General features: G+C 45.1%; 1 protein-coding gene across 13 annotated transcripts in view; it reads left to right on the top strand.

Moving 5' to 3' along the window:
- The window catches only part of MYT1L (myelin transcription factor 1 like), a 545,798-nt gene that overhangs the window by 318,327 nt on the left and 200,395 nt on the right, over positions 1-27,076 (top strand). For all 13 annotated transcript variants that reach the window (XM_054475542.2, XM_054475556.2, XM_063649009.1 and 10 more), the window contains one exon: positions 16,086-16,242. The gene's annotated coding sequence lies outside the window, so the exon portion shown is untranslated. The remainder of the gene's footprint in view (positions 1-16,085; positions 16,243-27,076) is intronic.

Consider the following 27,076-nt stretch of genomic DNA (forward strand, 5'->3'; position numbering starts at 1 on the left):
ACACCTGGTGTCTACGGATACAAGTGCCAACCCAGCTAGAAAATTTGCATTTTGAATTAGGGCCAAAAAGATCACCCTAAAACACAATTTTGATTTTAACGCTGTGTCACTCCAAGAAATCCAATAGCCCTTTGTAGGTAAGAAGAGAAAAAAAGTCCAAATATCTTAATTCAGAGTTCAAAAGCCTTGCATCCTGACTCACCAAAGCCTTTCTTTCTGGCACACTCTCTAGCTTCTGCTTCTCATGGGGCTGATAGCACCCCTCTTAAGGGGAACTCCAGTGAATCTTCTTCCCCGGAAACCTGCCTGCTCCACTTCAGCTCCTGGGATCTAGTCCTCTTGCTCGCCCCAGCGTTGGCACTCATTGCCTGCCTTGCTGGCCGTTCTTGGCCTAAATACATCTTATCTGCATTCATTTCTTTGCTTCTGTGAGCTCTGGGCTCTGGGCTGAGGACTCAGATTATGAATCAGAGTCAGGCAGGGTGCCCATCCGGGATGCACAGACACAGATGCCGGAGCTCCTGAGAAGCTGCCAGCAAGCAGACACCTGTGCTCCCTGCTGCAGAGGAAGGAGGATAAACACCTCTTCACCTTCCATGCAGACACGACCTTCCACCCACTCCTTTGACTCTGGTCTGCTGCTGCTGAGCTCCGCCCTGCACAGTTCTCTCCCAGGATGACCAGCCTTCCCGGGACCATCAGCAGTGAAGGGCGGATTATCACGTTTGCTGGCGCACAGGGCTGCTGTGAGCATTAATTAAGTCACTGTTTGGAAGGAACTTGGAGACCGCCCACAAAAGGTGGTTCACAAGGACAAGGGCTAGTTATTAAGGCATTAAATCCCCAATTTGCCACTAGATAGAGGCAGCGGAACTGTCTCTGACTGCTCAGGAGAAAAAAAAAAAAAAAAAACGAAAAAAAAAACAGGATTCCTGCATATCACACTCCAGGAAAAAAATGAAATAATAACGAGATGCACTTTACTTGCTCTCAAAGGTTTATTTCATTTAAAAGGTGCAAGGAGGCGATATACTCTTGATCTGGTTCTTCCTTAGCAGTTAGTTGTTATTTACCAGGCAAATTGGCTGCATAGGAAAAGGCATGGTCATCCACATTTCTGGTCATATGAATGGAGTTCCAGCAAGATCAAATCCTGTGATGCATGGAGCAAATACTTCTTCACCATCCCTGTGCCTTAAAAGGTTTATGTGGGAAGGACTCCACCTGTGACCTTAAACCAAACTGCCCGGGTGCGGGCACGGGCCTCCATGCAGCAGCATGTGAATGCGTGAATGGCACTGCAGAACCCACAGGGGTGCTTTGTATTAGCAGAATTCAGTCCGCCTTCTTGGAGCCCACCTGGGCCAGCAGGGCTCTCGCCTTTCTGGTGAGAATTGCCCCTCATTTCTGAGTACTTCAGCCCAGCGAGATGGAGTTGGCGGCAGCCTGCCTCCAGCATGTCCCCGACCTGCAGAGCAGCACATGATCTGAAGCCTGGCTCTGCAGACACTCCCTGATCAGCAGCCGAGGTTATAGCCAGAAGTGGAATTCTGGGCATGGCAACATGTATCTGAGCCCTGGTGCCCTCGCAGTGGCCATGAGCCTCTGGTTCCAGGCTCCAGTGGGCCACACAGGCAATGAGTTTGGGTTAATGTTCCAGGTTCTAGGCCTCAGGTCTTGGCTCACCAGGTGAGGCTGTGAAGAGGCAGAGCCCAGTGGCTGGATGGGCAGGTGTCAGAGGCCCCACAGACACCATTGCTGATGGGTGAGAATCTTGGCCTGGAGCTGAAGGGCACAAAGGGGGTTCCCATGCGTCATTCGAGGGAAGCCTGGCACCTGAGTCCAGGGAGGAAGTGACTGCTGGGCCCGTGGGAAGTGGAAGCAGGAGTGAGTAGCTCAGGAGGCTTCAGTTGCTTCATTTGTGTTTCCTGAGTGTTCCTTGAGACATCGCATGAATACATCAACAACTTTGAGATATAATTCACATGCCATAAAATGCACCCATTGGAAGTGTACACTTCAGTGGGTTCTAGAATCACGTCTTCTCCTGTATCTGTGGGATACATTCCAAGACCCACCGTGGGTGCCTGAAACTGTGGATAGTGCCAAAACTCCATATACTATGTTTTTTCACATACACACATATTTGCGGTAAAGTTTAATTTACAACTCTGGCCCAGGAAGAGGTTAACAATAATAACTAATGACATGGAGCGATGATAAACAACAAGCGGGCCTGGGTGCTCTATGACCTGGGGCCATCCTGAAGTGCAGCGAGGCTCCCTGCATATGGGGCCATCCTGAAGTGCAGCGAGGCTCCCTGCATATGGGGCCATCCTGAAGTGCAGCGAGGCTCCCTGCATATGGGGCCATCCTGAAGTGCAGTGAGGCTCCCTGCATACAGCACTGCGGCACCACGGCGGTGGCTCTCCTGACTGAGATGGCTTCCAAGTGACTGACAGGCGGGTAGGGTGTGCGGTGTGGACGGACGCACTGGACAAAGGAATGATTCATGTCCCAGCCAGATGGAACTGGAGGGCGGGAGATTTCATCACAAGCACACAATGGAAAATTCATCATGGTTTATTTCTGGAATTTTCCGTTGAATATTTTTGGACCATTGTTGACCTTGGGTATCTGAAACCATGAAAAGGAAAACCACAAATAAGCGGGGCCTGTGATAGTCACAGATACAAACAAGTATCACCCAGTCAACTTTAGAACATTTTCATCACCTCAGAAAGAAACCCCATCACTCCCACGTTCCCCGACTCTGGCCCCAAGTGGCCACTAATCTACCTTCTGCCTCTGCAACTTTCTCCATTCTGCACTTTTTATGTAAATGGAATCATTAGACGTGCCGTTTGAGACTGACTTCTCTCACTTAGCATAATGTGTTAAACCTTCATTTATGTAGTAGCATCTATCAGTGCTTCATGACTTTTTATGGCAGATATATATTTCATTATCTATGAATTCGTATATATCCCACATTAGTGAATTTTATTATATAAATAAGCCCCATTCTGTTTGTCCATTCATCAGTAGATGGAAATTTAAGGAGATTCCATTTTGGCTGTCACAAATAAAACTACAGTAAACATATTCAGTCTTTATATGAATATGTGAACACATTCTTAATGCTTCTTTAGGAATGGAATTTCTGGGTCACCTAGTGACTCAACTCTGGTGAATCCGTTCAGGAGCTGCCTCACTGTTTTCTAAAGTGACGGCACCATTGACATTCTCACCAGCAATGTAGGCATGTTCTGATTGCCTTGGTGCTCTAGCACCTGGGGCCATCCTCAAGTGCAATGAGGGCTCTCTGCATACAGCAAGTGACAAGTGACCAGCACTTGTCAGCATCTGATGTTTGCTTCTGGACATCCCAGTGGGCATAGCATGGTCTCACTGTAGTTTTGATTTATACATCTCTGATGACTAATGATATTGACAGTCTTTTTGTGTGTTTAGGGTTTTTTGCAGATTTTCTTTGGAGAAATATCTGTTCAGATCCTTTGCCAGTTGTTAACTGGGTTGTCATTCTATTATTGATTTATAATAATTATTTATATATTCTGGAGAGAAATCCCTTATCAATATATGATTTTTAAATATCTTCTCCCCTTCTGTAGATTGTTTTCTTCACTTTTGTGGTGGTGTATTTGCAACAGAAAAGTCTGTTTTTTAAAATTTTGATAGCGTTCAATTTATCTACTTTTTAATTGCTCATGCTTTTCTTGTCATATTTAAGAAAATGTTGCCAAATCTGACAGTTGTATAGTTACTGTTCTTTTTTTTTTCTTTTTCTGAGACAGAGTCTTGCTCTGTCACCCAGGCTGGAATGCAGTGGCGCAATCTCGGCCCACTGCATCTCACTGCAACTCACTGCCTCCCGGGTTCAAGTGATTCTCCTGCCTCAGCCTAACCTGGTAGTTCGGATTACAGGCACACGCCACCATGCCTGGCTAATTTTTTTGTATTTTTACTAGAGATAGGTTTTTGCCATGTTGGCCAGGCTGGTCTCAAACTCCTGACCTCAAGTGATCCACCCGCCTTGGCATCCCAAAGTGCTGGGATGACAGGCATGAGCCACCATGCCCAGCCTGGTTTTAGTTCTTATATGGATCCAAGTTTGGGTCTTGGATCCATTTTGAGTTTATTATTGTACACAGTGTGAGATAGGGACATGCTGGAGGCGGACTGCCACCAACTCCATCTCACTGGACTGAAGTACTCAGAAATGAGTACCCCTGTTTGCATGGGGATATCCGGTTGGTTAAAAAGATGATTCTCTCCCCTTTGACTAGCCCCAGCACCCCTGTGAAGAGTCTGTTGACAGTAGACGCGTGAGTTACTTCTTGGTATGGGTTCTGTTCCGCTGAGCTGCATGTCTATCCATATGTGGCACCACTCTGTCTTGATTGCTGTTGCTTTGTAGTGAGTTTTGAAGTCGGGAAGTGTTTGCCCTCCTACTTTGTTCTGTATGATGTTAGCTGTGGGTGTGGCTTCTGAATCTAAAAGTTCACAAAGCCATTGCATAGAAGATCATGGATGTAATCCTTGGTCTTTTAATGACAGAACATCCCTAGAAGGGCGTCGGATCGATCACTGGGTAGTAGCAGCCATGGGGAGTGTATCCAGAAGATACCGAGACTTGATCCAGTATAATGAATCTGCGGGTATGATGGACAGACAGCAGCAGAGTGGCACCTCCCATGTGCCTTTCTTCCTAGCACACTGCTGTCACTGGCAGCAGGCCCTGTCTACACCCAGACAACACCTAACTGTCCCTGCGTTACACAGCTTGTTCATAGCCAAGCAGAACTTAACAACATACAGTCAGCCTCCAGACTTGCAGCTTCAAACATCTAGGTCTAGGGGGAAAATATTTGGCTTCCCATTCTTCCAAATGTTTTCCCCCAGACCTGAAGGGTCATTTAGGGACAAGTTGTTTCTTAATCCCCTGCTGCCTGTACGTCTCACCTTCCTCACTCTCTATACAGGAAAGCAGCTAAGCAGGAGGAGAAACAGGAGAATCTACTCTGAAGTTCTGCCAGATGGGCACTGCCTTGGTGTACTCTCTATTTTACCCCATAGATGCCCAAAATGTAAAGGCAAAGCCTTTGCACAGCTTTAGAATAATCTTTAAAATGCAATGGGAGGCTGGTTTCAAATATGCAAATCAATCAATGTGATGCATCCCATTAACAGAATGAAAGATTTTAAAACCCCATGATCATCTCAACTGACACAGAAAAAGCTTTTCACAAAGTTCAACACCCTTTCATGATAAAAAAAAAAAAAAAAAAAAAAAATCTTAACAGTTTAGGTATAGAAGAAAAGTTTCTCAGCATTATGAAGGCTATTATGTAAAACCTGCAGCTAATGTAATTAACAGGGAGCAACTGAAACTTTCCCACTAAGATCCAGTAGAAAGCAGAGATGCCCTCTGTCGCCACTTCTATTCAGCATGGGATTAGAAGTACTAACAAGAGCAGTCAGACAAGAAATGAAATAAAATAAACAAAAGGGATCCATTTCAGAACGAAGAAGTAACATTTCTCTCTTTGCAGATGACATGATCCAATATGTAGAAAACCCCAAAGATTACACACAAAAATACTGTTAGAATTATGAATGAACTCAGTAAAGTTGCAGAATACAAAATCAGCATACAAAAATCAGTAGCATTTGTACAGACAAATAATAACCTAGCTGGAAAATAAATCAGTAAAACAATCCCATTTATGATAGCATCAAAAAAGATATTTTGGAACAAATTTAACAAAGGAGGTAAATGATTTGTACACCAAAAACTATAAAACATTAAAGAAAGAAATGGAAAAAGGCACAGATAAATGAAAAGATATTTCATGTTCATTAGGAAGAATTAGTATTGTTAAAATGTCCATACTACCCAAAGTAATATACAGATTTAACACAATCCCTATTGAAATCTTCAACAGCAACAACAGCAATTTTCACAGAAATTGGGAAAATATCCTAAAATGTTTGTAGAACCACAAAAAACTCCAAGAAGCCAGGGAAAAAAAAAAAAAAAAAAAAAAACACTGAGAAGGAAAAACAAAGTTGGAGGAATCATACTTCTTGATTTAAAATTATATTACAAAGCTATAGATATTAAAGCAGTATGATACTGGCATAAAAACAGAACCATAGACCCATGGAACAGAACAAAGAGCCCCCAAATAAATCGAAACAAATATGCGCAACTAATTTTTGACAAGGTCACCAAGAGGACACAATGGGGAAAGGACAGTCCCTTCAATAAACAGTGCTGGGAAACTGAATTTTCACATGGAAGATAATAAAATTGGATCCTTGTCTTATACATTAAAAAAAAAAAAATTAACTCAAAATGGATGCAAGCCCTAAATGTAAAACCTGAAACCATAAAACTCCAAGAAGAAAATGTTGGGAAAAATCTCCTTGACCTTGGTCCCAGCAACACTTTTTAAAATGTTACCCAAAAGCTTAAATGACAATACAAAAATAAATAAATGGACTACACAAAACCATAAAGCTTCTGCACAGCCAAAGAAACAATATCACAATGAAAAATCAGCCTATAGAGTGGAAAAAAAAATGTTTGCAAATCACATCTGATAAGGGGTTAATATCCAAAATGTATAAATAACTCTTACAAATCAACAGTGAAAATAAGGCACATAATCCTCAAATGAGCAAAGACCCTAAACAGACATTTTTCAAAACAACAAATAAAAATGTCCAACAGGCAAATGAGAAGGTGTTCAGCATCACTCCTCAAATGGGAAACGCAAAATAAAGCCATCATTGTAACCTCCTCACTCCTCAAATGGGAAACGCAAAATAAAGCCGTCATTGTAACCTCCTCACTCCTCAAATGGGAAATGCAAAATAAAGCCGTCATTGTAACCTCCTCACTCCTCAAATGGGAAACGCAAAATAAAGCCGTCATTGTAACCTCCTCACTCCTCAAATGGGAAACGCAAAATAAAGCCATCATTGTAACCTCCTGGCCTGTTCTTCCTGCACAGATGAAGACTAGGGCACTGCAGTAAACCAAGAGTTTAATTAATGCGAGGCTGGCCACGCCCGTGGCAGATGGAGTAATTACTCAAATCAACCTCGTGGAAGGCTTGTAGGTTAAGGGATTTTCAAGGACAGTTTGAGGAAAGTGAGGGGCTCCTAGGCAGTGGCTGCTTGCTGCCAACTGACTGGGATACAATCACAGGGTGTGGGAAAAGCCCCCCTGTGTGCTGAGTGGTTTCTGGGTGGTGCCACAGGAGAGACGGAATCATCTATTGGGGGGTCCACATGGAGCCATGGGTGTCAGGGATGCAAAAAACCTGAAAAGATGCCTCAAAAAGCCAATCTTATGTTCTGCCATAGTGATGCTCTCTGCAGGACCTCTGGAATAATGGCTGGCCATCGTGAATGTCTACACGTTAGCAGAATTCAGGCTCCTCCCCTCCCCCTCACCGGGTGGTCTTTCCCTTAGCAGAATTCAGGCTCTTCCCCTCCCCCTCACCGGGTGGTCTTTCTCTTAGCAGAATTCAGGCTCCTCTTCTCCCCCTAACTGGGTGGTCTCTCACTCACTAGCTTTACAAAGGCAGTTGGGTTTGGGGGAAGGCCTATTAATTATCATTTAAACTATCAACTAAATGTCTCCCAAAGCTAGTTTGGCAGCTTGAGGGTAAAGGCAAAATGGCATTGGCTGGATCAGATCTTCCACTCCCAGAATTTTGTCACTGTTACCATTTATCAAAGGTAGTTTCATCATAAGTTACCACCTCACACCTGGAAGGACAGCTGTGTGAATGGAAAAAAACAAGTTGGTACCCCAATTTCCTAGGCCAAAAGAAAAAAAAATAAGCTGAAATCTGAGTCATGCAAGAAGTTGCCTTTCCTTTTGTTCCAAAGCAGATAGCTACAGATAAAAGGTTAAATATCTCCACAGGTAGCAACTCCTCATTCACCTTATCTTATGTAAAGTGCCAATTTTCCCTGTTAAATATTGAAGCTCTCAAATTCATCTTTGGAGAAAGGCACAGACTGTTTCTGTAATTCTGGTTTGTTTTTTTTTCCTTAACCTTGGCAAAATAACCTTCTAAATTGATTGAGACCCATCTCAGATACTTTTTGGTTTACAGCTATTATCCAAAAATCAAGAGATAGTAAGGGTTGGTGAGGTTGTGGACAAAAGGGAAGCCTTGCACACTGTAGATGGGAATGTGGCTTGGTACAGCCATTATGAAAAACAGTACATTAAAAATAGAACTACCATGTGACCCACCAATCCTCCTGAGGAAATTCCCAAAGGAGACAAAATCAATGCCTCGTAAGGATGCCTGCAACTACCATGTTCATTGCAGCATGATTGACAATAGCCAAGATACAGAAGCAACCTAATGGACAAATGGATAGAAAATATGTGGGGGATATATCTTCAATGAAATATTATTCAGCCTTAAGAAGAATGCAATCCTGCTATTTGCCACAATATAGATATACCCAGAAAATATTATACTAAGTAATATAAGTCAGATACGAAAGAAAAATATTGTATTATCTCTCTTAAATGTGGAACTTTTTTTTTTTTCTAAAGAGCTCAGCCTGGGTGCGGTGGCTCAGGCCTGTAATCCCGGCACTTTGGGAGGCTGAAGCGGGTGGATCATTTGAGCTCAGGACTTGGAGACCGGTCTGGCCAACATGGTGAAACCCCGTCTCTACTAAAAATACAAAAATTAGCCGGGCATGATGGTATGCATTTGTAGTCTCAGCTACTCTGGAGGGTGAGGTGAAAGGATCACTTGAACCCAGGAGGCAGAGGTTACAGTGAGCCAAGATCATGCCACTGCACTCCAGCCTGGGTGACAGAGTGAGACTCTGTCACAAAAAAGTAAAAATTAAAAATAAAAGCTCAAATACACGTAGGTGAGAGTGAAACGGTGGTTATGGGTGGGGGTGATGGGGAAATATAAGTCAAATGATACAAAATAGCAGATATGTGAGATGATCAAGTCTAGAGATCTAATGCCCAATATGAAAACTAAAGTTAATAAAATTATACTGTGTTGGAGGCTTTGCTAACTAAGTAGATTTTAGCTGCTCTTGTCACAAAAAAGTAACTGAGATGATAAACAAGTTAATTTGTTTCACTATAGTAAGCATTCTACGATGTATGTGTATCCCATATCAACATGTTGTAAACATCAAACATACATGATAACATTTTTTTTAATGAAATGGAGAAACTAGGCTAGTAAGCAGACTGTTAAGAGTACCACATAATGATGTGCTTTGTGTCTGAAGTAAGAAAGGGTGCAAAAGAAAGAAGCCATGAGTGAAAGAACTCATGCAGGAAACAACGCATGGAGGAAAGAAGGCACGCAGGGGAGAAGGCGCACAGGAGAGAAGGCACGCAGGAGAGAAGGCGCGCAGGAGAGAAGGCACGCAGGAGAGAATGCCTGCAGGAAAGAAGCATGCACGAAAGGCATGAATCAATGTAGTAGGCTTCACGACGGAAAAGGAAGCATGATGCACTGAGGGAGTGGAGTGGGGGTACCTGAAGCAGCCAGGCCTGGGGCCATGAGAGCAGGTGCTGCTCCCAGAGGCTGAGGGGAGACTTAGTCAGGGAAAGGGGGGGTCCACACAGGGAGGTGTGCAGACATAGAGGAGGCTCAGCAGCCCTAAACACCCATGGGCCCCACACCAGAGTGCTGTCTTACCTCAAAGGTGATGGGGTAGCACTGAAGACTCAGCTGCAAAAAGGGGACATCTCACAAAGACATAGAGAAGGGGCAGGAGGTGCCAAGGCACCCACCCCAGGAGAGAAGCCCCTGTGGCTGCCGGAGGAAGAAGCAGCAGGCCCACAGGCCGTGGTCCATCAGTGGGAATCAAGCCACACAGCAGGAGGGAGAGAAGAGCTCTGTTGAGAGGCACTGGGAGGCTGAGAGGAGCTACCCAGAGGCCAGGACCATGGGCCAGGCTGACGGTGGGCAAGCCTGGACTGGGGGCCTGGGTTGTTACTATTCACTGTCACAGGGAACTTGGATGAGAAGGCTGAGGGGTGTTTAATAAGTGACCCTCCTACCTGCTGACTTTTTCAATAATTTATGTGAAACGTCACGTGGAAAAGCCCAAAAGGCCTTTGGCAGGAAGTGTGAGGCTGTGTTGAGAGACACACACCAGAAGCACAGACGCCCCCCATGCAGAGCAGGCCGTGGGAATCGAGCAAGTCTAACTGGGAAATGGGAATGGGACTCAAGAAGAACAGGTGCATATTTTGGAGCAGTTGTAAGCTTACCCTGGGGTTGACGTGGAGGCATAGATTGGTTCTCAGTAATTCCCAAGGTATATTAGTCCATTCTCATGCTGCTGTAAGGACACGCTGGAGACTAATTTATAAAGAAAAGAGGTTTAATCAACTCACACTTTAACATAGCTGGGGAGGCCTCAGGAAACTTACAATCCTGGCAGAAGGTAAAGAGGAAGCAAGGCACCTTCTTCACAAGGTGGCAGGAAGGAGAAGTGCAAGCAAGGGAAATGCCAGACGCTCATAAAACCATCACATCTCTTGAACTCACTCTCTATCATGAGAACAGCACGGGGGAAACTGCCCCGCCCCCATGATCCAGTTACCTCCACCTGGTCCCGCCCTTGACATGTGGGGACTGTGGGAATTACAATTCAAGATTACAATTCAAGGTGAGATTTGGGTGGGGACACATATCACGAGGCTGAAGTATCATGTTGAATATTTACCCTGAAAAACATTGACCCTACTCTGTGAGTAGGGACAAATGATTACACCCTTTTGCAGTTAGTATAATGCTTGGTCCACTGAAGGCCTGAGGGTCTTGGGATGCTTCAGGAGTCACTTCATACATTCCATCCTCATTGTCTCTTAGGCAACCTGGAGCACAACAGTGGCCTGACACTTACCAGTGGCATCCAATGACAGACCAAATGAAGCATGTGGCATACATGGAAAGCAGTTTTGAAATTGAATTCTACATGAAACTGAGAGATACCCAACTGTACTTTACAACTGGTATCATAGATAATGTTTTCAATATCTTATTACCATAAGTGGTGATGAGGTATTAGGCTAGAAGAGGTCAAGGCAGGCTGCTGTTCCGGCAGCAGCAGAGAGCCAACCACACAATCACACACCAAGTCTCATGGTCAAGAGACCATGGAGAAAATATACCCCAGCCAACTTACACCAGTGTTTCTCCAACTGTGGCCACAATTCATTTGTGAGTTGTGATACTAATATGAGGAGGCAGTACTAATATCAATAAAGAGAAGTAAAATGGAAAGCATTTGAGGATGTCATACATATTAAGATGTGTTGTTCTGTGAAATGTTTGATTTTATCATGGTTTCAAATCTCTCTATAATATACATAGGATGTGCACACGGGATCAAGATGTAAAATCTATTTCTCACCGTGGAGCAGGGTTGAAACCTGACAGCCACGATCCTATTTCCGTGTAGAAAGAAGGTGACCCCCCCACCTCTGAGCAAGAGGATCTGGAGGTAACAAGACCTATTCAAGGAATGAAAAAGTAAACCAAGAATCCCTGGGGCACCAGGTTGGAACCAGGCGTTTTCTTCAGCTGAACCCTGAGGTGCTAAGAGGGCATGCCCAACAAAGGGAACCCAGGAGGTCCTGACATTGTTCCCTATTTTACTTTTGCCTGAATTACTTCAGGACACCCTGTGCTTCCATTCCCAACTTACTCATCAACTGTGCAAAAATGGCCAAATTGTGTACCCTTTCCAGCTTCTGTCCAACATCTGCAGAATGAGGCTAGTAACACCCACTTTATACAGTTGTGAGGAACAGGGACAATGTGGCACCAGCCCTGTGCAGAGACGCTCTCACTCACTTCTTTCTTCCTTTATTTCTTCACTCTATTATTGATCAAATGTTTACATATAATGTACCTTGTGTGAGATATTAATCACACAGTGGTGCGACATGATCTCTATCCTTTTGTAAAGACAAAAATTGACCAAAATAAATACAAATGTGTGACTGTGACAAAACCTAATTTTGAAAATTAAAATTGGAGTACTGAAAATTTAAAGTGCAATTGAGGAAGTCAAAGGTAAATTTTAGAAAACCTTCCAGAACATGGAGAAGAAAGACAAAGAGATAAAAAAAAAAAAGCTAAAACCAATGGAAGATAAATTTAGACAATCCAAATCCATTTAGTAGTAGAAATTCAAAAAAACTGATAGTAATAAAGGAAATAAAGAGGGGGAAATTAATAAAGAAGAAAGTTCTGGGAGATGAACAGTTTTCAGGTTGTATGGGGGCACGAATGTCAAACAGTACGAATGAAAAAAGGTTGACAAACCTAAACACATCAAACTCTTCAAACTCCAGAAAACCAACAGGAAGAGAAGACCCTAGACCTGTTTAGAGAGAAAACCCGTGCTTCTGAGCTTCTGAGCTTCCCAGGGGAACCAGGATCAGACTGCAGACTGGCCTGGCAATGGAGTGGAACCGTTCATAAACCTGAACACTATGCATGCATAGCATAGAATAAAATAGCCTCAGGGCCTTTGCAGTCTTGGGTGAGATCATTATCCCCTTAGTGAAATAGACATTTCCGATATGCAGGGCCTCAGAACCCTTACTTGGAGATCCCCATTCTGAAAAAAAAATGCCTGGGGTTCTGTGTCCACAAACTGGAGAAGAAATCCAAAAAAGAATAGTGTGGGACACTCAAACCATGGGATTCATAAGGAACCCAAAATAAACAACCCCCGTCCTCAGGTCATGTGGAGTCAGCTGTATTGGGAGGGCAGAGGAGCGGGGCAGGCATAGCCCCTACACACCACACCCACCCTGTGGTCCCTCTGAGACAGGACCTGCCCAGCCCAGGGAGGGGTGCCCGTCACTCAGGCCAGCTCTTCTTGTCAAGCTCTGGAGATGGCCACTTGTGAGTGCTTGGTTTTCAAAAGCAAATAAACAGAAACAAATTAGGTCTGAGACCTTGCTTGCCTAAAATAGATTTCCCGGAAATTTCTGCCTCTGACTTGAAATATTTTTTAAAAAATGAATTAGGAGCCACAAAATGGGGATTTTGGTAGGTTCTTGACCCCCCTGCGCTGGGACAGGAGTCTGTGCACCAGGTTGTGGCCGCAGAGGCTCGGAGGACGGACTCGAACCCCTGCCCTGGGACAGGACTCTGTGCACCAGGTTGTGGCCGCAGAGGCTCAGGGGACGGACTCGCTGCCCTGCTCCTGCCCAGGGAGGGGAGCTGTGGGTTTTGTACTTTGTTCTGGAGTCATGCACAGCCACCTTCTGATTAGAATAACGTGGATGGATTTCAGGCAAGGAGCTTCCTCCATCACATCATTATTCTTTGTTCTGTTGGCTCTTTAAGGAGCATTGTCTAGCATAAGGTTATTGTTTATAAAATCCCACAAATGAGCATGCTTTATATGACAACTTTAATAAGAACCTCACACCCATTTTAATTTATACTATGAATATGAATTGTAGCATACTTTGCTTGTCATTCATTAATAACTGTTTAATTTTTAGATATTGTGAGCTAGTCATATGTATGTTTCTTGGTATTATTACTAATATTCCATTGATATTAGCTGATTGCGAAATGCTTTTTAAAATAACTATAGCTTTATAAAATACTTTACTAAAAAAGACAAATACCCCACATATGTCACAGCATGAAAACTGAGCATGTTGCCAATGTATTAACTTGTTTTAATTTTTTTTATTTTAATGGATTATGTTGAGTTTTCCATTTATTGACCTTTGGGGTGGTAAATTTAAAGATGGCCATGGAATTTCTTTTTTACAAAAGAAATACATTTTTATATTTTTAAATTTTCTGTTCTTTCATACTTTCCATTTGTCTTTACACCCAAAATAAATTATTTTTCTACATATTTAAGATTGCAACTGTGTCCGTTCCAGCTTCTCTCTATTCTTTCTCTCCACCTTGCCTTGAGTTTATGTAGCGATATCTTACCCATCTGTTTCATAGTGCATTACCCATGTCCAGCAGAGTGCCAGAGACTCAGCCCTCAGTCAAGGGTGGGCAAATTAATTGGTCACATTCATATGTGGGGAGCCAGAATTTTCTGTATGTAACCTTTGCTGCTTGTCTAGATCATCACATTTAGAAATTAGAAACTGAAAATGTATATTAATAAATTGGTATCTAGCGATATTAATATCACTGCCTACTATCATTTATTGAGCACTTAATGATAAGCCAGGCATTTTTGATATATTATTTAATTCAGACATTGAAAGTCTAGGAAATTAATGCTTATAAAACAACATGCTCAAATCAGGAAGTAGTAAGTGGTAGTGCTATTATAACCCCATTCTGTCTAATTGCAAATTGTTTAACCATTAAAGATTTTGCTTGTTGGTTGAGTCACATGTAGAGCATTGTCTGTTCATTTAGAATCTGTCTTCACAGGGCAATGCAAATGTTTTCTTTTTCTTTTTCTTTCTTTTCTTTTCTTTTTCTTTTTTTTTTCCAGTGAATCCATATTAACCACTAGGAGCAGGCACATAAGATCCAAAGGCGGGTAGGAATTGTGTGGGCTCTGGGGTCTCGCGTTAACAGAGGATTCTGTAAGATAGTTCAGAGTTCATGGTAATGTTTAGGGGAGTTATCATATCCAAAGGAGGGGTAAGAAAAGTTCTTTTGTTTTAAACTACAATGTAGTAGAGAAAAAAGATCAATCTGGTCTAATTCCTTTCTCTTTCAAGGGACTAATCAGGATTTTTAACCTTCTGAGGTTCATATCTACCATTATGTTCTTGACAAGACATACATGCTCCATCCCTTATTAACTCTGTGTGTGGATGAAATTGTTCTTTGGTGAAAATTAAGTACACAAGGAAAGGGTTTAGGGCTCAGTCCCTAATGGTCAGCAGAAGTGGACAAGGTGGGTTAGTTTCCAGGTCGAAGGAAAAGATTTGCGAATTCTGGGGAAAATGGCCCTATTATGACTCCCTGTGTTTCTTATTTAACTCTACTCTCTGGTTTCCTGTTGCTCTAATGAGGAATTGCATAGAAGGTGTGGCGGCACTTCCATGATGGTTATCTGCATCAAGCTGCATCATCGCAGGGCTCCGAGCTCTCTGCTCACTTGACCTGTTGAGGTTCAAAACAGCCCAGAGAGGTTTAGTCCGTCAACACTGGAGAGCAAGAAGCACTGAATCCTTTGGAATGGAAATCATAAGGGGACAGTTATCCAATGCCACCACCCAAGGCTCCCCGAGGACCTAGTGGCAAGACTCAAATTCCCTGACCCGTATCTCAGCGTTGTGAGTCCTTCCTGAGCATGTGTAGGGACAGGCCTTAATTCATGGTGGGAAGAACTATACTGGATCTCAACACAGATAATTCAGTTTCAATTATTATCTCCTGACTAACTGGGGAGTTCTGAGCACATATTTCACCCTCTCTAAGTATCAGTATCTTTATTCATAAAATTCACATAAAGTTCAATTGATGGCCAAATGACATAATGGGTAAGAAAGTGTTTTGTAAAGTTTTTAGTTCTATGAATTTTAAGGAGACTAGGCTTGTCCTCTCACCCCAGAAGTCCCTGGAGACATCACAGAATAAATAAGGGTGACAGTGCGAATCCTGGTGTGGAGCTCCTCCGTGATGCTGCCACACGGGCTGAGTCTACTCCGAGTCTGGGAAGGAGGGAGGATAAGGCTGTGTGCAGGGCTTCTGGTCCACAGGAACTGGGAGCTCATGGAACCATATCAGGCAGAGCACAGAGCTGATGTAGCTGGCAGAGAACAAGCCGTCCCAGCTGGGGCTTGCTCCGGACAGGAGCCTGGGCAAGGGTCAGAGTCCGAACAGCAGGCGTCAAGTCTAGGAAAATAAACTCTAAAGGGGAATGCGTTGCTTGTGGACATGAAAGAGAACATTTGGTTCCTGGAGGAAGCTGCTGTGTGCATGTTGACGGTTGCAAAGAGGACGCCCTGTGTATGTCTCTTCCTAAGGTGGCGATGAATTCATGAGGTGCTGTATATTGCTTTTTATATTTTACAGATGGAGAAATCAAGGCACAGAGAGATTAAGTGACTTTGCCACAGTCACAAGCTGGAGAGGACCAGGAGTAGAGCTTAGAGCGAGCCCCTGACTCTGGGCCTGCGTCCTGCCAGGAGTCACGCTGCCTCCGTTCCTAGGAGAGAAGACTTCCTGTAAGGTAAAGGCGGCCCGTCTACACTCGGTTCTGTGCAGCCCACACTGAGGCAGGGCGGCCCTCACTCACTAGGTAAGGGTGGCCTGTCTACACTCGGTTCTGTGCAGTCCACACTGAGGCAGGGCGGCCCTCACTAGGTAAAGGCAGCCCATCTACACTCGGTTCTGTACAGCCCACACTGAGGCAGGGCAGCCCTTACTCAGTAGGTAAAGGCGGCCTGTCTACACTCGGCTCTGTGCCCGCACTGAGGCAGGGCGGCCCCCACTGTAAACGGTTAGGTTGTGTGCTCTCTGCGTGTGTGAAAAGAACTAAATAAACAGCAGCACTCACATCTCCTAGCCTGGGTTTCCTAGCCTCTTTCAGACCTCATTTTCCACAAAGCACTTCCTTATGTGGTCAAAACAATCAGCCTGCACACCGCTTCCTCCACCTCAGCCTCTCCAGCCCTTCCCTCTTCCACTTTCCATCCTCAGAATATGCCTCAGCTTTTTCTTGTAAACCATTCCTTCAGATTTCCCCCTCTCCTCTTTTATATCAGTCACTTCTTCCTTTCTGATGACTGGATTGACCCCATCTTGGATTCTAAGAAATAGAGGGCAAGCTTCCTTCCTCTCTCTTGTAGCTCTTCACTTGCCTCTGTCCCCTGGGGCGGTCCTGGGCAGAGCCGCTGCCCACCTCCCTGTCACCTGCAGCGGCCCTGAGAGTCCCACCGCACGCTGGCCTCCTCCTGGGACTCCCCTTGAGAAAGGAGCACCACGCCCAGGCGGTGTTGTCTGGGATGGGGATTTCGGCCTCAGCTGGTCCCACGCCCATCACCCGGGGACAAAGCGTCTGTGCTTCGACCCCACAGGGGAGGGCCTCTCTCACGCTCAGCCACTACCCGGCCGCAGTGGTCAGCGAGAGACCACCCACTCGCTTCCTTCAGTCCTCCCCCTACAGCGGCTGTGCTGACAACATAATGCTCCTTCCTTTTCTCTTCCACCCCTTCTAGAATTTTCTCCTCTCTTCTGCAAGAGGCAGGTGTTTTTTAGGGTTTTCTCTTATTATTTAGAATGCTCTTGTTGATGCTTTTTTTTTTTTTTTCCTGCTCCTTGAAGGGAGGGCAGTGTGATATTAGCGGTGCATTTCTCTCATGGAGAAGGGCACACCCAGCAGGAGAGCGCAGTGAGGACGATAGTCTAGTGAACTCACAGCTACCGCACTGGGCACATAGCAGCGCCCCCTCACACATGTGGAGCCCTGTGCATTTTCCGGGTTCTTCCACACGCGCTAGAGTGTTCACATCCACCGACCGTCACATGAACACACGGGAAAGACATTCCTGTAGCATAGTTCGTGCAGATGATAAAATAGATGCCTGAAAGCTAAAACGACACAGTAAGTAGGAAAAAAAAACTATTCCAAGCCCATATCCTGTCTCTAAACTTCATGTTTCCCATTTAATAATTTTCAGAACATTTTCATTTCTATGACTTTTCTGTGAAATAACGTATTTCCTCCCCAGTGAATACTTAACATATGTCACAGATTCCACATTCTATCACTTGTAGACACAGGTTTCTCTAAGTTTTCTGTTATTTATTCTTTTCGTATTTTCCTCCCCCTAAAAACATAAGTAGAATAATTAAAAAAAATTAAAAAGAATATGCAAACTAGAAAAATCATTAAGATAACTTCAAATACCTGTATAAATGGGAAGTTCCAGTAATATTTTTCTATGGCAAAACATATTTGAATTTTTAATTTTAAATTTTTTTTACCACATTACTAAAATCTGAATTAGGGAGAAGTAAAGATAGAAAATGCTGAATATAAACCAGATGTCTCAGAAACAGCCCTATAGATCAGCAATACAGAACACTATTACTTATTAAAATCAGCTCTTCAGTCACATTTGTGTTTTTTGTAGCTATCAAAAAGAGCTTTTTTCACTAGCACTGTAGCCACACATCTGCTGGGACAGGCATTCATTAGGGAGGGAGCCGACACCTCTGAACATCACCAGGAGACAGCATGGCCTGGGGGTGGAGCCAGATGCCCCCAGGAGGACTCGCCGGGAGGAGGGAGCAGGGCATGAACCAGGGCTGAGTCTGGTGAGGGCACAGGAAGGAACGGGTCCACGGGGGCTCGGCCACTCACCCCAAAATGCAAGGCTTAGTGAGAAAGTCACATACAGGCCATGGAGACTGGGATTCTTTTCAAATGACTGAATGACCGAAAACGTTTATGTATACATGGGAAAAAAATACCATGAACAAAATAGAAAAACAACAAAACAATATCAACAATAAGCTGTAAGAAAATACTGGCGACAGATAAGGTGGGCAAAGGGGTTAGCACCGCAGTGTACAGACAGCTATTATGAATCGATGTGAAAAATGTGAAAAGAAAGAAGAAAAACAGGCAAAGGATAGGAATCAGAATTTCACAGAAGAGGAGCTGCGGACGGTGAGGGTGTGAGAGAACGCTTACCCTCCCTGGGGGCCGGGGAAATGACGAGACACGTGGCTTTACTCAACCAAAGCCAAGGACGGAATAAAATTCAAGGTGACCAGCGCTTCCAGAAACCGGCATGATCACGTTACTAAAAAGGGCGTGGAATGTTTTCTTTTTTAATGGTAAAGTGACGATATCTTTTTAGAAAACTCTAGTCTAGAAATACATACAAAATACATGTAATCATTTCTGTAAATTATTTTTGTAGTGAAATAAAACAACATAAGCCTTGTTAGTAAAGGAACTTGGGGGGCTGGCTGGATAAATTATAGTAGGTGTATTCTGAGGAATACTATGCAGCCATTCAAAAAGATGAGTTCAATGGATAGACATTAGCCTAGAGAGATGGCTGTCATTTTTTTAAGTGAAAAATAGCAAGTTACAAAAAAGTTTTGTAAACAGAGCCTGATTTTGTAAACAATAAATATACAAAGAGCATGCTCTGTTTATTCATTCCATTGTGGAGTGGAGTGAAGGTTGGTTTCCTCCAGTAAGGAAATTGGCTGCGGGAAGAGAGACAGCAGCGGCTGCCCAATCCCCACCTGGCGGACCCCTGTGTGCCTGTTTGTACTTCAACCCGATAATGTAACCGCCCAAGGGGTTCACCTTGCCTGCTGCCCAGGCAGAGCTGATTCACCAAGACAGGGGAATTGCAACAGAGAAAGAGTAATTCACTCAGGGCGTCTGTGTGGGAGGCTGGAGTTTTATTATTGCTCCAATCAGTCTCCCCCGAGCATTGGAGGAGCAGAGTTTTTAAGGATAACTTGGTGGGTAGGGGGAAGCCAGTGAGCCGGGAGTGCTGATTGGTCAGGGATGAGATCATAGGGAGGCGGAGCTGTCTTCTTGCGCTCAGTCAGTCCTGGGTTGGGGCCATAAGATCAGATGAGCCAGTTTATTGATCTGGGTGGTGCCAGCTGATCCATCAAGCGCAGGGTCTGCAAAATATCCAAACACTGGTCTGAGGGGCAGTTTAGGGAGAGTCAGAATCTTGTAGCCTCCAGCTGCATGACTCCTAAACCATAATTTTAAATCTTATGGCTAATGTTAGTTCTACGAGGGCAATGTAGTCCCCAGGCAAGGAGGTCTGCTTTGGGAAAGGGCTGTTATCATCTTTGTTTAAACTGTAAACTAAGTTTCTCCCAAAGCTAATTCAGCCTTTGCCCAGGAATGAATATGGACAGCTTGGACGTTAAAAGCAAGATGGAGTGGGTTAAGTCAGATCTCTTTCACTGTGTCAATCATAATTTTGCAGAGGCGAGTAAGGAAAAGGAGACATTATTGCTAGACTTGGGGTAATCAGCAGAGAACCACTCTGGGTTCTTAAGCCCGAGAATTCCCGGACAGAAGGCATCACAGTGGGGCGTGGGGGATGAACAGGACAGCGGGGGGAGGGGAGCACCTGGGGACTCCAGCAATGCTACCTCTTGGTAGGATCAGGCATGGAGGAGGGTGGCGTCCAGGCAGATGCAAGGAAACGGGAAAAAATGACAACAGCCAAAACCAGAATGTGATAAATTATTTGATAGGGAAAAGGGGGAAAAACTAGCCAAGTATTATTTTAAAGCTTCGGAAGGGAAGAACAATCACCTCATGCATTCAGGAACTAACTATGGAGAACGTGGACCGACGCTGGGTTGTCAGGAGGCCCCACCTCACAAGCTCTTACAGCCAGTGAACTGTGCAGAAAAACCGATGTCTAATAAATAAATTTGCAAAACGCTGAGGAAGGAGAAAGGAGACAGCAGTGCCTAACTGTGCAATAGGAATTAGGGGCGTGGTTAAGGGAAAACCCTAAGATGAACTTGATGTGACAGAGGCAGCAAGGAGTGCTGACCAGAGAGGTTAGGGCTAAAAACGCCAGTTTGAATCCTTCTTTGTGGAGCAGGAGAGGCAGCTATGATGTCCTCTGAGAGGTGAAAGGACCAGGATAGCGCTCTGAGAGCCAGTGTGGTGAACCCGAGAGATGGAAATTTGGGGGAACATGATCCAGAGGATCCTAGGCTTCGCTGATGGAGGGGAATTGACAAGACTGGGGATTTGGGGAATGGGTCAGTGGTGTTCTTTGAAAAAAGGATGTTGAAAGTGATAGCCAACAGGGTCCTGACTGCATGAGAGAGGGCAGGTTAGCTGTTGGAGGGTGGAGGGGACTGAGCTGAAGGAAAGCAGGAGGCAAACCAGGCTAGAGGGATGGACAGACACGCTGGAAAGAAGGATAGGAGAGAGCGGGTCCTCAGAGGTCAGCTTTAAGAAAAGGATCTAGGTCAGGCGCAGTGGCTCACACCTAAAATTCCAGAACTTTTGGAGGCTGAGGCAGAGGATCACTTGAGGCCAGGAGTTTGAGACCAGCCTGGACAACATGGTGGCAAAAAATACACAAATTAGCCAGACATGGTGTGCACCTGTAATCCCAGATGCTCAGGGGCTGAGGTGGAAAGGTCACTTGAGTCTAGGAGGTCCAAGGCTGCGACGAGCCATGATCGTGTCACTGAACTCCAGCCAGAGTAGCAGAGCAAGAACCTGTCTCCAAAAAGAAAAGAAAAAGATATAGCAAGACCCTCACAAGAGGGGGAGCGGCAGGGTCTGATGTGGAAGTGTAGGTGGGATCCAACAGGAGCCCCCGATCCACCCTGTGATTTGGGGCCACGATTCCTGGCAGCGAGCGGAGATTTGAATGGAAACTTCTTACTTGGAAGCAGGCTGGAAGGGGATATTGCATGAGAGACGTAGATGAGACCAGTAGAGGGGCTGGCTTCAATGGCTCCTCTGCTGTTCCTTATAAAGAGAACAGCAAGGTTGCTGCCTGAGGGGACAAGATGGGAAATGCAGGTTGCAAGGGAGAGCAGTCTCCATCAGCCCTGGGATGAGCTTAGCCCACAAAGGAAGCTGGCACAGCAGGAGGACCCAGATGGCCACCTGTGAGGCTGCACAGCAGAGTCCTGGGCTCTGTTCTAACACATCCCAGAGCGGTGTGCACCAGGGCGTGTGCCAACCTTGCTTCTTCACATAGTATTGTCCTGGCTGAGGTGTGGCAATGGACGCTGAGGGCTCTGGACGACTGGGCCTGTTCCAAAGCACCTTAGAAGGCAGGGCTGGTCCTGGCAGTCCACACAGAACTGCCATTCTTTTCACCAGAACACTCTCCAAGCCACTCCCTTCTTTGGTTTCTCAACATCCCTGGGAATATATGGGTGCTGTTGCCCACATATGTGTCATCGAGACACCCCTGGCCATGGGGCTTAGATAACTTGCCTGAACTCATACAGCTAAGAGGAGACAAAGGTGGGGTGTGACCCTGGGAGGTTGAGCTCCTTACCCCACTCTTCCCCACTGCCCTCCGTGGCACCCGCAGTGGTTTTTCTATTTTGGTGCTGAGTTCATCCTGTCTTGTGTTACAACTCGGTGCTTGAGTATCCGTCTTCCTTGTGATTTATGAGGGTCTCTTATTTACAAGAAACCCTGCCACAAATTGAGGAACCACGGAATTCAAGAATGAATTTAAAAAGCCCCACCCTCAGGAAGTGTGCAGTGCTGTGTAGCTATTTGTGAGTTTATAAATGGGTACAATAGAGGGTGGAGGGTGAGGAGCCCTCACTGGTGGTACAGGGAGAGCTGTGAGTTCCCACAAGAGATGGTGTCTGCCCAGGAATGGGGAGCATCAGCCACACCTCCTAGATCAGGACCGTGTCCCTTGACCACACGGTTTATCCTGCAAGACACTGATTTTACAAGTGCCGAAAGGCTGGAGATGATTTTTATTTCAGACTATACTTGTGTGAAAAAGCATAAACTACTGGCCATTAAAATTATCCTTAGTCTAAGTGGTTTTTGTTGTTGTTGTTTGGTTTTTTTGAGACAGAGTTTCACTCTTGCTGCCCAGGCTGGAGTGCAGTGGTGGATCTCAGCTCACTGCAACCCCTGCCTCCCAGGTTTAGGCAATTCTCCTGTCTCAGCCTCCAGAGTAGCTGGGATTACAGACACCTGCCACCATGCCCAGCTAATTTTTGTATTTTTAGTAGAGACGGGGTTTCACCATGTTAGCCAGGCTGGTCTCGAACTCCTGACCTCAGGTGATCCACCTACCTTGGCCTCCCAAAGTGCAGGGATTACAGGTGTGAGCCATCATGCCTGGCCCCTAGTCTAAGTTTTTCGAATGTTCATTACTTACCTAATATTTATGATGTTTCCCCCTATAGGTAGGAAACATTTCCCTTTATTTTACTCATTTTCTTTCCTGTGTAGAGCATCTGTGACTCTTAACTAAATTATTTCCATATTGTCAAGAAGGTGTGTCCAACCTTCATGCAATCCTTAATCAAACCTTGTTATTTTTATTTAGTACAACTCAGCAAATATTTATCCAGCCACTGCCCTGTGCCAAGTGCCATGCTGAGGGCTGCAGAATGAGAAGATGCAGGGTGCACTCTCGCTTCTGTCCCGGGATTGCCGGGCTGCAGCTCCTGGGCTGGGTTTCTCCTGGCCTGCGCAGAGAGCTGCCTCTTCTAGGAATGACCCAGTTCCCCAGGCTTCAGGACTGTGGATCCTGAGAAGACACTCACCTGCTCCCTTGCCTGGCACAGGGAATTTAGGAGTCCAAATCCTGTTAAAAATGAAGAGTTAGTTGAATTAAAGGAGACTGTGAAGAGTCCAAGAAAAATATTCTCATCTAGAAAAGAAAGTTATGTTCCCACCTGACACACACACACACACACGCACACACACACACACTCACTTTTTAGATTTTGTAAATGCAACTAAATGTTTGGCTGTAGGAGTCCTGGAGACTGTACTCTGGGGCCAAAGTACCAGTATACTAGTTCAGGGACATGAAAGGCTAATATAATATTTGGTATTATGAGAAGGTAATCAACAGTACCCAGAGGAATTCATCTTACCCTATATAAGAAGGGCTATGCAGTTATCTGTAACATGGATTCCACAAGCATTTGTTTCTTATCCCTTTGGGAAAACTTACAACACCCAGACATGGAAATAAGAAGAAAGCACCAAGCATCTCCTCAGCATCGGCTATGTACCCAGCCAGGCGCAGTGGCTCATGCCTGTTAATCACAGCAGTTTGGGAGGCTGATGTGGGTGGATCACTTGAGCTCACGAGTTGGACAGCATCTGCTATGCACCAAGCTCTGTAAATGGTTCTTACCTAAGATTCTTTTATTCAGTCCTCTCCACCACCCAATACGGTAAGCAGGGATTTTACACCTGAAAATACTCAGATTCATAAAGGTGATTGTGCCCAGCATAAGCAGGCTTGTGTGTGGAGCCAGCACTGGCACTGCAGGCCATCACCCCTGTCATGCACATGTGTGCTGCTGCTGCCCCGCATGGTGCACAGGCCACGGTGTCCTCCAAAGCCATCCGGTGAAGGGGCTGCCACTGACAAAGAGGAGTTTGAGAATATGAAGACACTGAAATCTGGAGAGCCAGCAGAGTAGACGGAGGATACTGCCCACCACAGGGCCCTGGAAAGCACATGCAAAGATGTTCAGAGCCACACATCATCACGGGCCCACCTTCCACCCACCCAGCATGGTCAGGCAGCCCTGCTGTGTGCCCGGCGCTCCGCAGGAATGGGAGGTGCAGGCGGGAATGTGGCACGTCTCCACCCCGGAGGTGCAGCTGGGCTGGCAGGAGGGTTGGAATGTGGCACCGTTTCCACCCTGTAGGTGCAGCTGAGCTGGCGGGAGGGTGGAGGTCTCACAAGCACATGAAGATAAGACCAGAGTTATTTTAAAGGCATGTGCAAAGTCTATGGAAACTTGTTTGGAGCAACTTTCAGGGATATTAAAGAACAAATTACTCCAAGAGCAGAGATGAAACGCAAAGAAATTATAAAACATTGAGCAAAAGCTCACGTGCTAGAGGACAGCTTCAGGGGGAGTTGGTACATTCTGAACCTTTGCCACGTGCAGTTCCAGTATCTACCCAGGACCCATGAACGTCCTGATGAGCCATATTCTGAGTCTTGAGGCCCAGCATGGGAATGTCATTCCTGTAACAATTACATAACCCAAAAGCATCAACTGAGGTCTGGCTTCTCCAGGATGCTCCAGAGGCCCTGGGACTTCAATGTCTGCTCTTTCCCTTAGACTCAGTCATCCTCATGAGCAGAGAGCAGGGGACCCAGGGAGCACCTGCACTCCCCACGCAGCCTCAGCTCACTGTTGCTAGGTCCAGCTTCAGAACCAGCTTGGAACAGATGGAGAGCAGCAGAGGTAAATCCCTGAAGCAGGTGGGCAGGAGGCATAAGCCCAGAAAGGAATGGGCATGAGGGCCCCAGACTTGAAAGCTGTGGTGTGGGGTAGCACATGCCCCTCCCACGGGAACACTGGCTGCCCCTCCCACGGAAACGCTGCACCTCCACTCCGGCCATCTGAGGCCAAGAGAAATTTAGAGCAATGCTTTCAGATCATCATATTTTTCCAGAAAGAAAAAAACAAAAACACACACAAAAAAAACAGAAATCCAGGTTTTGATACAAAGCCTGGAGATTTTTAGATGTTAGTCCAATTTGTTAAGCACCAAGAACCCGATGGAACAGTTCTAAGTGGCCGGGTATGAGCCCCTGGCCATGAGACTGTTCGGGTACCCCCAGCCCTAAAATTCTGATTCTTTGAATTTTCTCCCAGAACTTGCTGGCAAGATAAAGTAATGGAGAAGTCATAAGAAACACATTCAAGTTTAGAAAATCATATTTTAAAATGAAAATAAGGATCTGTTTTCTTATTTTTATGCTCAGGGCTGAAACAACATCTATTTTACCAAAAACAACAACAGAAATAGTTAAATTCTTGGAGGGCACCTGACTTGACGTTTCCTCTGAAGTTCTGGAAGGGGTGCCTTCCTGCCCAGCCATTCCTTGATGTAAAAGTAGGTATCATGCTGTGATTGGAAATGCAACCATTACATCTGAAAGAGACTCCAGCTCATCGGGTGTCAGCTCTTAGTGTGAACAACAAAGTTCACCACTGCCTGCACAGCAGCTGACGACCCCCTTGGCCTGAGATGAGGCCTCCAAAGTGAAGTGAGGCCTCTCTCTTCCTGGCCCCTAGCGCTTCCCCAAAAGTTCTTCTCGTGGGTATTTTGGGGCTTCTCTGCTGTTATCGTACCTGACGTAAATTGGGCAACCTGTTTTTCATGGATATAGAACTGCTAGATCATCCATTTTTGAATAAAATCAAATGTAAATTATTTTGTGAAAGCATCCCCACTGCCTCGATTACCCTGTAGACATCTTCGAAGCCTTTGAGACTTGGTTCAGGTTTGCTTTAGTTTCAAATGTTCCATTAGGTTCCCAGCTCAGACATGATGGGAGGAAACACTTCTTGGGCCGGAGACTCCCAGGATTTTCCCAGAGCAAATACCCTGTGGCTCTTTTTGAAGCTCTGAAAGGCTCCTTGCTGACTTCTGGCTTAACGTTGAATGATCCCATGCAGCCTGACCAGCATTCCATTGACGTGGCATTCCCACCACGCATGTAGAAATAGAGGCATAGGTATCTTCTGGCTGCATGTGGAGTGGATATTTCTTTGAAACTTTTTATTTGTATTGTGAGAATTTTTTAAAACTGTAATAAAATTATTAACAATGTAGCTGACCAAGAGATGCATTAGTACAATGTAATTAGTTTATTCATTCTCTCACTTAACTGAAATTTACAGGCATCTACCATGGGCCAGGCACTTTTCCATCAGGACGTCCACCTGCCTGAAAGATAGGAGCCTATATTTTGACAACTTGCTTTTCCTGTATTCAAAAGGCTAGTGGCTGAGTGCACTTCCTACGGCTGTCCTCCCACCTCTGTTGGGTCCAGCTCCCAGCTCTGCACCCTCACAACACACACAGATCTGGGGGAGAGGCTGGGGGCACCCATTGAGGCACAGGCTGGCGTGGTGTCCTTGGTGCCGTGCTCGAATTATTGCTATCCCGGGTGGTCGCACTCTCACAAGTTGGCTCTGTCAAAATGATGGAGCTCCCCTCTAGGAGGCCTATTACAAGACATCTTTATTGCAACCTGTCATCATTTTGATTGCTATTTTCTTAGGATTTGTAGCATGATTTTTAAAGTGTTTGTCTCAAACTAGGCATAGAAGTCTATTAAGCATTCAAACTATGCCATTTAGAACGATTTATTTTTAGGGTTTCATGATAATACGTGTGCTGCTTTATCACTTGAGTTTTATAGTCTCAAGCCATTAGGGAAAGCCTGCATCCTACATTTCCCAAGATTGTGTTGATTTCAACTATCCTATGTATGCCAGGAAATTTCCCAAATGTCCTAGAAGTCCCAGTAATTTGGCCTTAAAGCTGTATCTCACAGACTGCT

This window comes from Pongo pygmaeus, chromosome 12 (genome assembly GCF_028885625.2).
Source record: "Pongo pygmaeus isolate AG05252 chromosome 12, NHGRI_mPonPyg2-v2.0_pri, whole genome shotgun sequence".
Classification (NCBI taxonomy): domain Eukaryota; kingdom Metazoa; phylum Chordata; class Mammalia; order Primates; family Hominidae; genus Pongo; species Pongo pygmaeus.